General features: G+C 33.1%; 1 pseudogene across 1 annotated transcript; it reads left to right on the top strand.

The window, feature by feature from the left end:
• Positions 1–462: 462 nt before the first annotated feature.
• On the top strand, positions 463–8,574 carry LOC114257094 (uncharacterized protein At1g32220, chloroplastic-like; annotated as a pseudogene). Its single transcript, XR_014348170.1, has 8 exons — positions 463–674; positions 2,269–2,386; positions 2,483–2,571; positions 4,096–4,150; positions 4,243–4,298; positions 5,163–5,256; positions 7,756–7,847; positions 8,216–8,574. The product of XR_014348170.1 is annotated as an uncharacterized protein At1g32220, chloroplastic-like (transcript).
• Positions 8,575–10,600: the final 2,026 nt, after the last annotated feature.

The following is a 10,600-nucleotide window of genomic DNA, read 5'->3' as shown; positions in this document are numbered from 1 at the left end:
ACTTAGATGTATGTAAAAAGTAAAAAACTTATGAAAAAATATTTTAAAAAATTAATAAAGACATAAAAATACAAAAAATATACTGAATTCTTATATTTTTTTTTATATTTTTGGTATTTATTTAAAAGATTTTTTTTATAATTTTTTTACATTTTAGATATATTTATGTTAGGTATATCTAAAAAATAAAAAAATTACTTAAAATATTAAAAAAATTTTAAAAAAATAAAAAAACACGAAAAATAAAAAAGTTAAATTTTCTTAAGAGTAATGATTCATCCCTTTTTCTCTCACTCCCTTTGACCCTTCTCTCCCTCATTGGTCACCTTTTCTTTTTTTTTTTTTTTTTTTTTTTTTTCTACTCCTCAAATCACCCTGCCACGTGGCAAAGGGGTGAGGGGTGACCCAAAAGGAGTCCATGCATTATTCTTTTCTTAAAAGTGTTTTAGTAAACTGAAAACCAAGGTGAATGCCTTTATACCAACCTCAAATCCAATCCATATCTGTAGTGTACGCGTTCGTGATTATGTACAATCAGCAGAATCTGCTTCGCCCCTGCTGTGAGAAACCCGGACCTTTAGAGTAGAGAGCACTGCGTCTGTGTGGAGATCTACTCCTTCGAATAAGATCATGTTACGTTTGATTCAATCAAGCCACTCACTCTCCAGATTCTAGTAAGTCTTCCCTAATTTGTGTTCCATCACGCCTCTTTCCGTTGAATACTCTGTTTGGTTTCCGAGAAAATAGAAATGGGAGGAAGAGAAGGGTTTTTTTCGCTTTCTCGGAAACATTTTATGGTGATTATTACTACTCCTTGGAACATGTTGTGAAACGAATTCCAGTGAAATCCGAACCTGGCTCGTCTAGAATTTTGTTTATTTTTGTGTTTTATTGTTGTTGTGTTCATGTAATTGGATCACTGCATTACTGGTTTAATATATGTATGTATATAGTAATGTTTGTTGTTGTGAAAATTCGATTTTTACACTCAATTATGTTGCCAGTACACTGCATTTTGTTGGCATATTATGCGATAATATAGTATCAAAATTGATAGGAAAATTTTATAGAGATTAGGTCAATGATAACGGGAAGGACAGAATGTTGGACAACTAGGAAATAACATATTTATAGAATTTGTGTAGGTGAGATCAGAATACTTGGATTGATGTGCTAGAGAGAACATATTAAGATGGTTTGATCATATATAATGCTGATCTATAGATGCAAAAGGAAAATATATGAACCATAAAGGGAAATGTTACGAGGAGTGGAAGACCTAAATTTACATGGGCTGTGGTAATAAATTTATTTATTTTATTTAATTTAACTGATAAATGGTTCGTGTAACCGACCTCACTTATTGGGATACAAGGTTTAGTTTGGTTTGGTATTATGTTGACCATAAGTTGAGTGTAGTTCTTTGTTTTCTTGAGGCCTGTAAAGAAAATTATATAATTCGCCTTCACAACCCAGGGGCGGAGCTAAATCTTTGTCACAGTTGGGTTTAAATAGATCATGAGAGATGGAAACTTTAAAGACCTAAAAAAAAGACGTTCAGGAGAGATGGAATTTGAAGGGGCAAGAAAGATCTGTGAAAGGGGAGGGAATTTTTTTTTTGGGATAAATATGAGAGGGGGAATTTGAATCAGTGGGAAATTTCTGAAGAGGTCAAAAATAAAATCTGGTAGAGGAAAATAAAAAATAATTTAAATTCATAGGTAAATGTAATTTTTATTTTCGAAATATAATTTAAAGTCATGGCCGTGATGTTTATAGTAAAAAACACTACTTTGTTTGTTGTACTAAAAAATGCTGGCATTTTCTAGAGAATGTCAATTATTGGGCTCTGTCATTCTTTTGGCTTGCAACTTTCTTAGAAGTAAGTTGGTCATACCAGCCTCAGTTCTTTGATGATACTGAGTAGTATAAACATGGGCATCTGTTTTGTTGATTTTTGTTTTTCATTGACATTAATAGAGCCTTTGACCTATGAATTTCTGATCACTGATGGAATTTGATCAAGTATGTTTTATCCATTAAATATATTGCGCCTGATGAAGCCAACACTGGCAATCAAGTATAGTTTTAGCCGTTGACCTAAGATAATGTGGTGAAAGAACTGGTAGCTATGGCTTCTTTGCTGTACTTTTTTTATTGCTGCCTGTGGATTAAGCCAATCCATGTTATAAAAAATTAGGTTGTCTTGTTTTCTCCCTAATGGAATATTATTTTAGATTAATTGTTTTCTTAATTCTACTGAAACAGTATGATGGCTGTAGCCAGAAATGGGAGATTTCTCTCAACAGATTCTACTAAGGTCAACAAACCTTTCAAAGTTGAGGAAGGAGAGACAGTAAATTCTCCCCCACCTCCATTAGAGAAGGTAGTTAATGGTGTGAGGTGTAAGTAATCAACCTTACAAGTGCTAGATGTTTGCCTCAGCTATCATTTATGGTGATTCTTATGCCTTTTGATTCAGTTACTTGTGTTGGGTGGTAATGGATTTGTTGGTTCACATGTTTGCAAAGAAGCATTGGATCGTGGTTTAGCTGTTGCAAGCCTTAGCAGGTATCATCTTCCTCAATAATTATGCAGCTTATCCTCAGATGGGTGTCTATATTTTATATATCTGTGTTGGTCAAAACAATATTTTCGTATCTATGTAAACATAAGCTTGATGCTTCTGCTGAGACTATAGTTCCCTTCTCGTTCTGGATAATTAATTTGGTCTTTTGATATCCTATGTTATTATGTGATGAAATGCTTTCAGGGAAAATAGTATTTGTATATATATATAATCTAGGTTGAACTTTTTTGATCACAGACCATCATTTTCTTTTTCTTTCAATGAGGGATCAGTATATTTGTACTTTTGAATCTGGCATGTTGGTGGAACCCTCATCATACATTGCTCTTGCAAAGGAATTCTGCTGACCATATTAATCATTGAGATTTTCAAGACACGTTTGGGTGAGGGAGATTGAATGAAACAATACTTGGATGGTTTTCATGTGTTTTCCTTGTTGATTGCATGCATTTTTTTAGTGGTGTTTAAGTTGCATGTTGAACTATGATAACTATACAAATAGGTTAGATATGATATCTTCCACATACCAGGGATAACTTAGCATCTCTTGTTGGTCATCTTAGTCTCTTGCTCTTGCATGAAATTTTGGTTCAGTACTATGATATGTACTTAATTAATATGCCAAGTTATGTGTTAACATGCTCTATTATATTTATTGGGTCGAGTCAACATTTTGTTAGTGAAGTTTCATAAATTAACAGTTATGCAAGCAATAATATAAAATAAAGAGTTTCTTTAGCTTGCTCATCTTCTGGAACAACATAAAATTCCATCAGTTTAAAGGAAAGGAAAAATGAAAAATTTGTACTCAGCCATGGTGTCAAGTCCCTACTTCTTGGTTGTAGGAAACCTCTACTGGGGATGATGTTTCCACACTAGAACTGCAACTCCACAGTTTAGAGTAAGAATTTTATCAAAGTTGAGATAGAATCAGCCATCCAACTAGGTTGGGATCTCTCAAACATATGAATGAAAATTTGTAAAGAATATATGTTTATCCTAGATTTTGGCCTTACTATTAGGAATTAAAAAATTGGTGATAGATCTTTCTATTTTGATTTGTGAGGATTAAGGTGTAAAGATCAATGTTATTGGTGATGAATTGTCACTTTTGTAATGAGAATTTACTATGCTCATCTTTAAATGGTTGTGAATGTAGAGATTATATTATTACAACTTATCAACAAAAATATTTCTTGCAACATATTTTATATATAAAATATCCCTAGGCGCTCTCAACCTTGGACTCTTCTATGTGCTTAGGCTCTACTGGCTTCTTTGTGGAGCTTGGATACTGGACGCTTAGCCTATGTCTAGTCTATCAATGTTAGTTTGATGATATGATTTGTGGACAGAACCATATTACATGCCGGAATGGGCTATTTCAACATTCTTAGGACTACTTGTGGTTTCTTCCTTCTTGCTTGTATGATTTGTAATTGGACTGGCTGTGTTTTAATGTTACTTTTTTTGTTTTCCTGAAACTGGTTGCTTCTTTCTTGTAGGTCTGGTAGGCATCTATAAACGAATCATGGGCCAACAATGTGATTTGGCATCAAGGTTTGCTCTCTTGTATGGCACATTTATTTTTTACCCCATCGTAGACAATTTAGTGCATCTAACTCCTTTTTTGTTGTCTCCTCTTCTGTCAGGAAACTTGCTTTCAGATGATTCATGGAAGGAAGCGTTGAGTGGAGTGACTTCTGTTGTATGTAGCTCTTATACCTATAGTCTGTATGGTATTGTTTTGGTTTACTGCGTTTTTTTTTTGGGGGCCACTGGCCCTACTGCTGCCTCCCTTCCTCCTCACAGATTGTATTGGTTAAAAAAAAAAATTGAACGGGATGGGACAAGTCATCCAAAGTGTTTCTCTTCAAATTCATGTGTGGATGGTCCTGGGACTGTGAATGAGGAGGAATCTTGTTGGTAATAATATTTTCAAGGGATATCTATTGGGAATTGTAAATTTGGCTCTACCTTAATTCATTAGACAACCCATGAGTAGTGTTTCTTTTTACTTGATTTATGAATCAAACTAAAATATTGGAATATTTCTGTTAGAAATAAAATCAATCTCATACTCAGTCACCATAGTGCATCTTCTACGCAGTCTGTACAGTTATTTCTCACTATTAAGGATTTTGAAGGACATACTATTTCAGATTCAGGTCAATATTTGTTAATTCATGAAGTGGGATAAGTGGAAGACAAAAGAGAGGAGGGGGAAAATAAATGAATGAAATAGTAAGCACCAATAGGGAGTTCCAATGGGTGTTACTTTGTTCAATGTAGAGTTCTCTAAATTCCCTTTTCCGAAAAGGGACTATGGCTTCATTGTTCATGCAGGCATTCTTTCTTTTCTTTGTCCTGATTTTTTTAGAAGGAAATATGAGTCAGTCTTTCATGCTAATCATTTTCTTTATATTATTTGCTTGTTTCATATTTTGTTGTTTATGCCAAGCTGTGTTGCATGGACAGAAAAGTTTTAGTGATTACCTTTATTTATTATTTTTTTGGCTGTTTTTTATGAGGCTGTCAATGATTTCTTCTAATTTGAGGTGAGCTTTTGCAGATCTCTTGTGTTGGTGGTTTTGGCTCCAACTCATGTATGTATAAGATCAATGGAACTGCAAACACAAATGCAATTAGAGCTGCTGCAGAAAAAGGTACTGAAACATCGATACTTTTTACTGTAGATGATGCTTCCTCCTCTTCTCACCTTGATTGCTTACATTCTGAGAGGCAATGGTTGCATTATTTTAACATCTGCTACATAGATATTAACTGAAAAGCAAACAAGCAGCTTATGAGATAAAATTCTATTTTCTTAAAGTTGAAGTAGTCATTATTGCTAAATTTTTCCCGAACTTAAATCTTCTCCGTTATGATGTATTCATAGGTTCCATTCTAATAACAATTTTATAAACATGTAGTTATGCTCTTTCTAGATGCTCCAACATATTTGCATAAAAAATTATATTTTATGTTTCTCACCTCTCATTTCAGGATCAATTAAATGAGCTAGTTCACAAATAGTAGGATGTGTAATCTCCTAGCTTTTTGTAGGATATAAATTACAATGTAGTTTGAAATAGTGGAGATAGACTAGTTTGCCATTAGAGGGGGTTAATAGGCCAAATCCTAGGTACCTTCTGGCCAATTTAAGTTCAGCATTCATAAGATCCAATTGAATTCAATAGGTCAATATGCCAATATGAAGTATATTAATTAGTTAAGGCATCCACAAAAATCACAGTAAAATAAGTAAGACATTGATTACATGGAAAACCCTAGGAATAAAAATCTCCATTGGACAAACCATAGGCATCTCGCCGAAGTAATCTATTATCAATCAAGAGTTTATAGAAGACTCTACAAACTTAAAGATTTACAACTCCACCTTGTTCACTTTTACTCTTGACATCTTCCTCAAACTGTGTTTCCTCTCCACACTGGTTGCTCAATTATGTCTTCATTCTTGTTTGTAGGTGTTAAAAGATTTGTCTATATCTCTGCTGCTGACTTTGGCGTGGTAAATTACTTGCTAAAAGGGTATTACGAGGGAAAGGTACTATTAAATTAATTGCACATTTTTGGTTGCTCATTTAGCAATTAGAAATTAATTGTTGATTCTGAAGGTTCATATCATGACATCAGGGAATGAAATGAAAATACAACACTGAAAAGGGAGGTTTATTTGGATATTAAATTATTTATGTTTATTTCCTAATGCACCAAAAAAAGATGACTTTGACGATAAGCAGTAATATTCTATAAAACAGCAAGAATAATTAGGCTGACTTGTCTAGGGGAATTTAAAGAAGCTGATTAAATCTTTCCAAATAATCTAATAAACCACACGAGCCATTACCAAGTCAGTAATCCTTCTTTTCCCCATAACATCAGAGGCAGGTGATGTTGATTGAAAAAACCATCTTGTGACCTTCATTTATAAGTACAACTTCGTAGAAGAACTTGAAACATCGGTCTTTCTTCACACAGTGTTTCGAAAAAGATTATATTACTCTACTGTGAAATGACAAAAGAAGGATATGCATAGCCCGTTCAAGGGAGAATGTGTCCTTCAGCAGACACATTAGCAACTACATCACAGTAGCTTGATGAGTTTTTTACCAAAATATTGCTCTTTGAAAAGGATTCCCAAAATCTATTATTCTCTCTCCCTCTCTTTTTCAAAGGATTCCCAAAATCTATTATTCTCTCTCCCTCTCTCTTTTTTTATTATTTTTATTTATTTATTTGTTTTTGGCCTCCCTATTTATATGTTGTATTGTCCAATGAATGGAGCTAGTAAATTTTTGACTGATAATGTAACTGATATATTTTTGACTGATACCTGGCACTTGGGTTAAATTTTTAGCAGAGAAGAGTGACGACAGCTGGTTGCCTATAAGCTCTCAAATTAAATAATCAAATGGACATTCCATTTGTTTCGGCTTAAAACATTTTCTAGTGTTTGGTATGACGGAAAACGAAGCTAACAGAAAATGCTTTTCCATAGTCCACAGAAAACAAATTTATTTGGCCAGAAAATATTTCACTTTTAAAAGGTGGAAAATGCTTATCAATACTAACACACTACCACCACCACCTACACCACCCTTCCATCACAAGTAATACAACCATTAGCACCTTATTTTCAAGGTCACAATCAAACAATGGAAAAGTTTTTTTATGGGAAACATTTTGGCTGTGTTTTCTTGGGTGGCTTTTGACTAGCTCAGCACTAAATCGTGTTTTGGTGTAGTGATTTTCTCTTATAATCGTAATGTTAGAGAAATGCTATTTATCGCCGATTTATTTCACTTCCCATGTATATTCATACAATAAAAGCCACATGTAAGTATATGACCCGCCATATTGAAAACTACACATACCACATAGGATGTGAAAAAACAGAAATGATATATATCAGCCCTCATAATATTAAATATATAATTAGCTAAATCACCCAAATGGTTAGGCTTTAGAGTTTTTAAATTAAAAAACCTAAATGAGCAGGGATTAATAGGGTATAAATCTATATTGCTTTGATTTTAATCACAAGCCTCTCAAATTATTTCCTTCAAACTAGTGAAGTGTTTTCAATTAGTATAGTGTAGAATCGAACACTTACGAATGACAGAAGATCTAACTTTTTTCAGGTGTAATTCTGAGGCCTGGATTTATACATAGAACATGCCCAGTTGGGAGCATGAAGTTACCCCTGGGCGTAATCGGTTCTCCATTGGAGATGGTAATTTTCTTGTGCTTTGTATAGATGACTAATTGTTTTGAACATGCTTGTTCCCCTTATGTACCTAAACTGCCAATGGCGATTTTAATAACATAATCATATCATCAGTCGGAGGTCTACTAATCTCAGATGCAGCCAAACTTTAAATAATATTTTGTTTTCTGCAATCTCTGTAAAATGACTCATCTGGGATAGACTACTGCTCTAATATGTCGAGTTTGGTTTATTTTAATAGAGGTCTCGGTTTCTCTCTCTCACGCTGCTGCATTCCAAATTGCTTCTTCACTTGATGACAAGGGAGTTACGGGCAGTTTTCACTCGTCTTGTGTTTATCTTTGGTTATTAACCTCGGTACACAACCAATGCAGGTTCTTCAATATGCAAAACCGCTGAATCAGGTTCCGCTTGTTGGTCCTCTGCTTACACCACCTGTTCATGTTACTTCTGTGGCTAAGGTTGCCATCAGAGCAGCAACTGACCCTGTTTTCCCTCCTGGTATCATCAATGTCTATGGAATACTCGTTACAGCCAACAGAAGTCAACATAGATTTTGTTGTTGTCGTTGTTTTTTGTTTTTTTTTTTTCAAATGACAGTTAGGTAATACCAAAACTGTGTTTACTAAATTTTACTGGGTGGGAAAATTTTTAGTTCGAGTTAATAGATTAAATGCAATAAAATGTAGAATGGTGCAGTTGATAAAGGTTGATTTTGCGAATGCTACTGTCATGTCATCAGTTGTGTATGAAGTTAAGATTATTCCTTTTTTTTTTTATTATTTATTTTTTAATCTATACTCCAACAGATCACTTATTGCATGTAATGATAGTGCAACAGGCCACGCTGAAATGAAAATAAGAATAGGCACAGTATCACCTGGTCCTTTTTGCTTTACAATATTGACCCTATGATTTTTGTTATTATATTATTGCCTCTTAAATTTTGTTATATTACAAAAGTACCTTTTTATGTTATTTTATTTTATATTTATCTTATCAAACATTATTTTTTCATTTTTCTGGTAATATTAATTTAAAATTTTCATTTGAAGAGCTTTCCCGGTAAGGATAAAGATAATTATTTGTGGTGTTTTCTTGCTTATTTTTTACAATAACTAATTGCTTACATTTATTTAATAGTAGATGTCAAACTTCATGTATAATTTTTAGTTAATTTTTCTGAAGATTTTTGTTAGGTTCTTTTAATAACCTGATTATAGTATAATTTTGTTCATTTATTTTTTGTAGTGAAGTATTATCATTTAAATTATCTTATTAGACTTCTTATATTGATAAAACTGAGAAATCAGGTACTAATTCTAATAAACATATGCAATTTTACGGAGATTTTATAATTATACTAATAGGGAAATAGGGTCTTATAGTAATTAATAAAATTTTTGGGCTTACAATTATTTATTTCTATATTTCCTAAAATAATTAAATTGATTTGGAATTGAATCTTCAGAGATTTAATTGGCACAATTAGTACTATAGAGACTAAAATGAAACATGTGTCAAACTTGAAGGACTATGGTTATAATTCACTCAATTTTTATTTATATATTTTTTAATGTTACTTTTTTTTTTATTTGTGATATTGGTAGAAATTAATATTGTAATCTATATTTTGTTTTAATTTTTTTTTATTAATATACAAGTTCACCCCCTTCATAGGTCCATTCTTGATTTGTCTGTTTTTGTACCTTGGTAAAATATCTCACTGTGTATTGTAAGAAAAATCATAACAAAATAAAGGGAATTCAAATTGAATATGGTTCAAACATCAAAGTCGAGACAATCTGAAACACAAAATATCCTAGGGTTGGAAGACTGTTAATTTGATATATAAAGTTGATTGAACTTATTTTTTGATAATTAAACTTTTAAAACAAAAATGAAGGTTGTATGCGCGAGACCGCAGTTGACTTTTACCAAACTTTTTCAAAAACTATAAATTGTAGACAGACAAGAAATAGTGAAGTAATACCAAACTGAAGATTGGATTTCTGTACACAAAAAAAAAAAAAAAAAAAAAAGAAGATTCTTTTTTTTTTTTTTTTGTTACAGGAAAATCTTCCTACCTTCCTGCAGGTTCAAGACAGCGCCCGTTGTAAAGATTACCAATGTGTCCTGTTAGCCGTTCTGAGCGATGAGACTATAACCTGAAAACTTGTCCCGACCTTCCAAGACATGCTCCGCTTAAGTCAGGACTCACACAGTGGGGGAGTATTGAACCCAGACCAAGTGCTGATTAAACAACTTGAGATCCAACCTCTTAACCAACTGTGCTTCGCCTAAGAGATTGGCCCAAGGAGAAGGGAATCGAACTTATGACCTTGGGGCTTAAATTTCAAGCCGTAACCATAATGTCACCCACCCTTGGGTTTAGAATTAGAGAGAGAGAGACTCACAGAGAATTGAAGTGTGAAAACGCAGAGAGAGACTCACAGAGGAATTTGTCAAAGGATAAATATGTCATTTAAAAGAAAATTGCGTGGATCTAATCTTTCCAATGCTGGCATTATCCCCACCATGTAATAATAACAATAAGTCTAACTCCACAACAAATGAAAACATTTAATCAATGATGAATTTGGGGTGCCTAGTACAGCGGGCATTGTTACGCGGTTCTATGAACTTATTTCGGGATTCGTTTTGATAATTTAATTTATTCATATTTTAGATTATATCGAATAAAATATATTTATAAAAAGTTAAGTTAATCGGATATCGTTAACTCTTTCATCTACTCA

The sequence above is a fragment of the Camellia sinensis genome, chromosome 13 (genome assembly GCF_055761805.1).
Source record: "Camellia sinensis isolate YWXY chromosome 13, ASM5576180v1, whole genome shotgun sequence".
In the NCBI taxonomy this organism is placed as follows: Eukaryota; Viridiplantae; Streptophyta; class Magnoliopsida; order Ericales; family Theaceae; genus Camellia; species Camellia sinensis.
The sequence above is the reverse complement of the archived record's forward strand: the minus strand, read 5'-3'. Positions and strand labels throughout refer to the sequence as shown.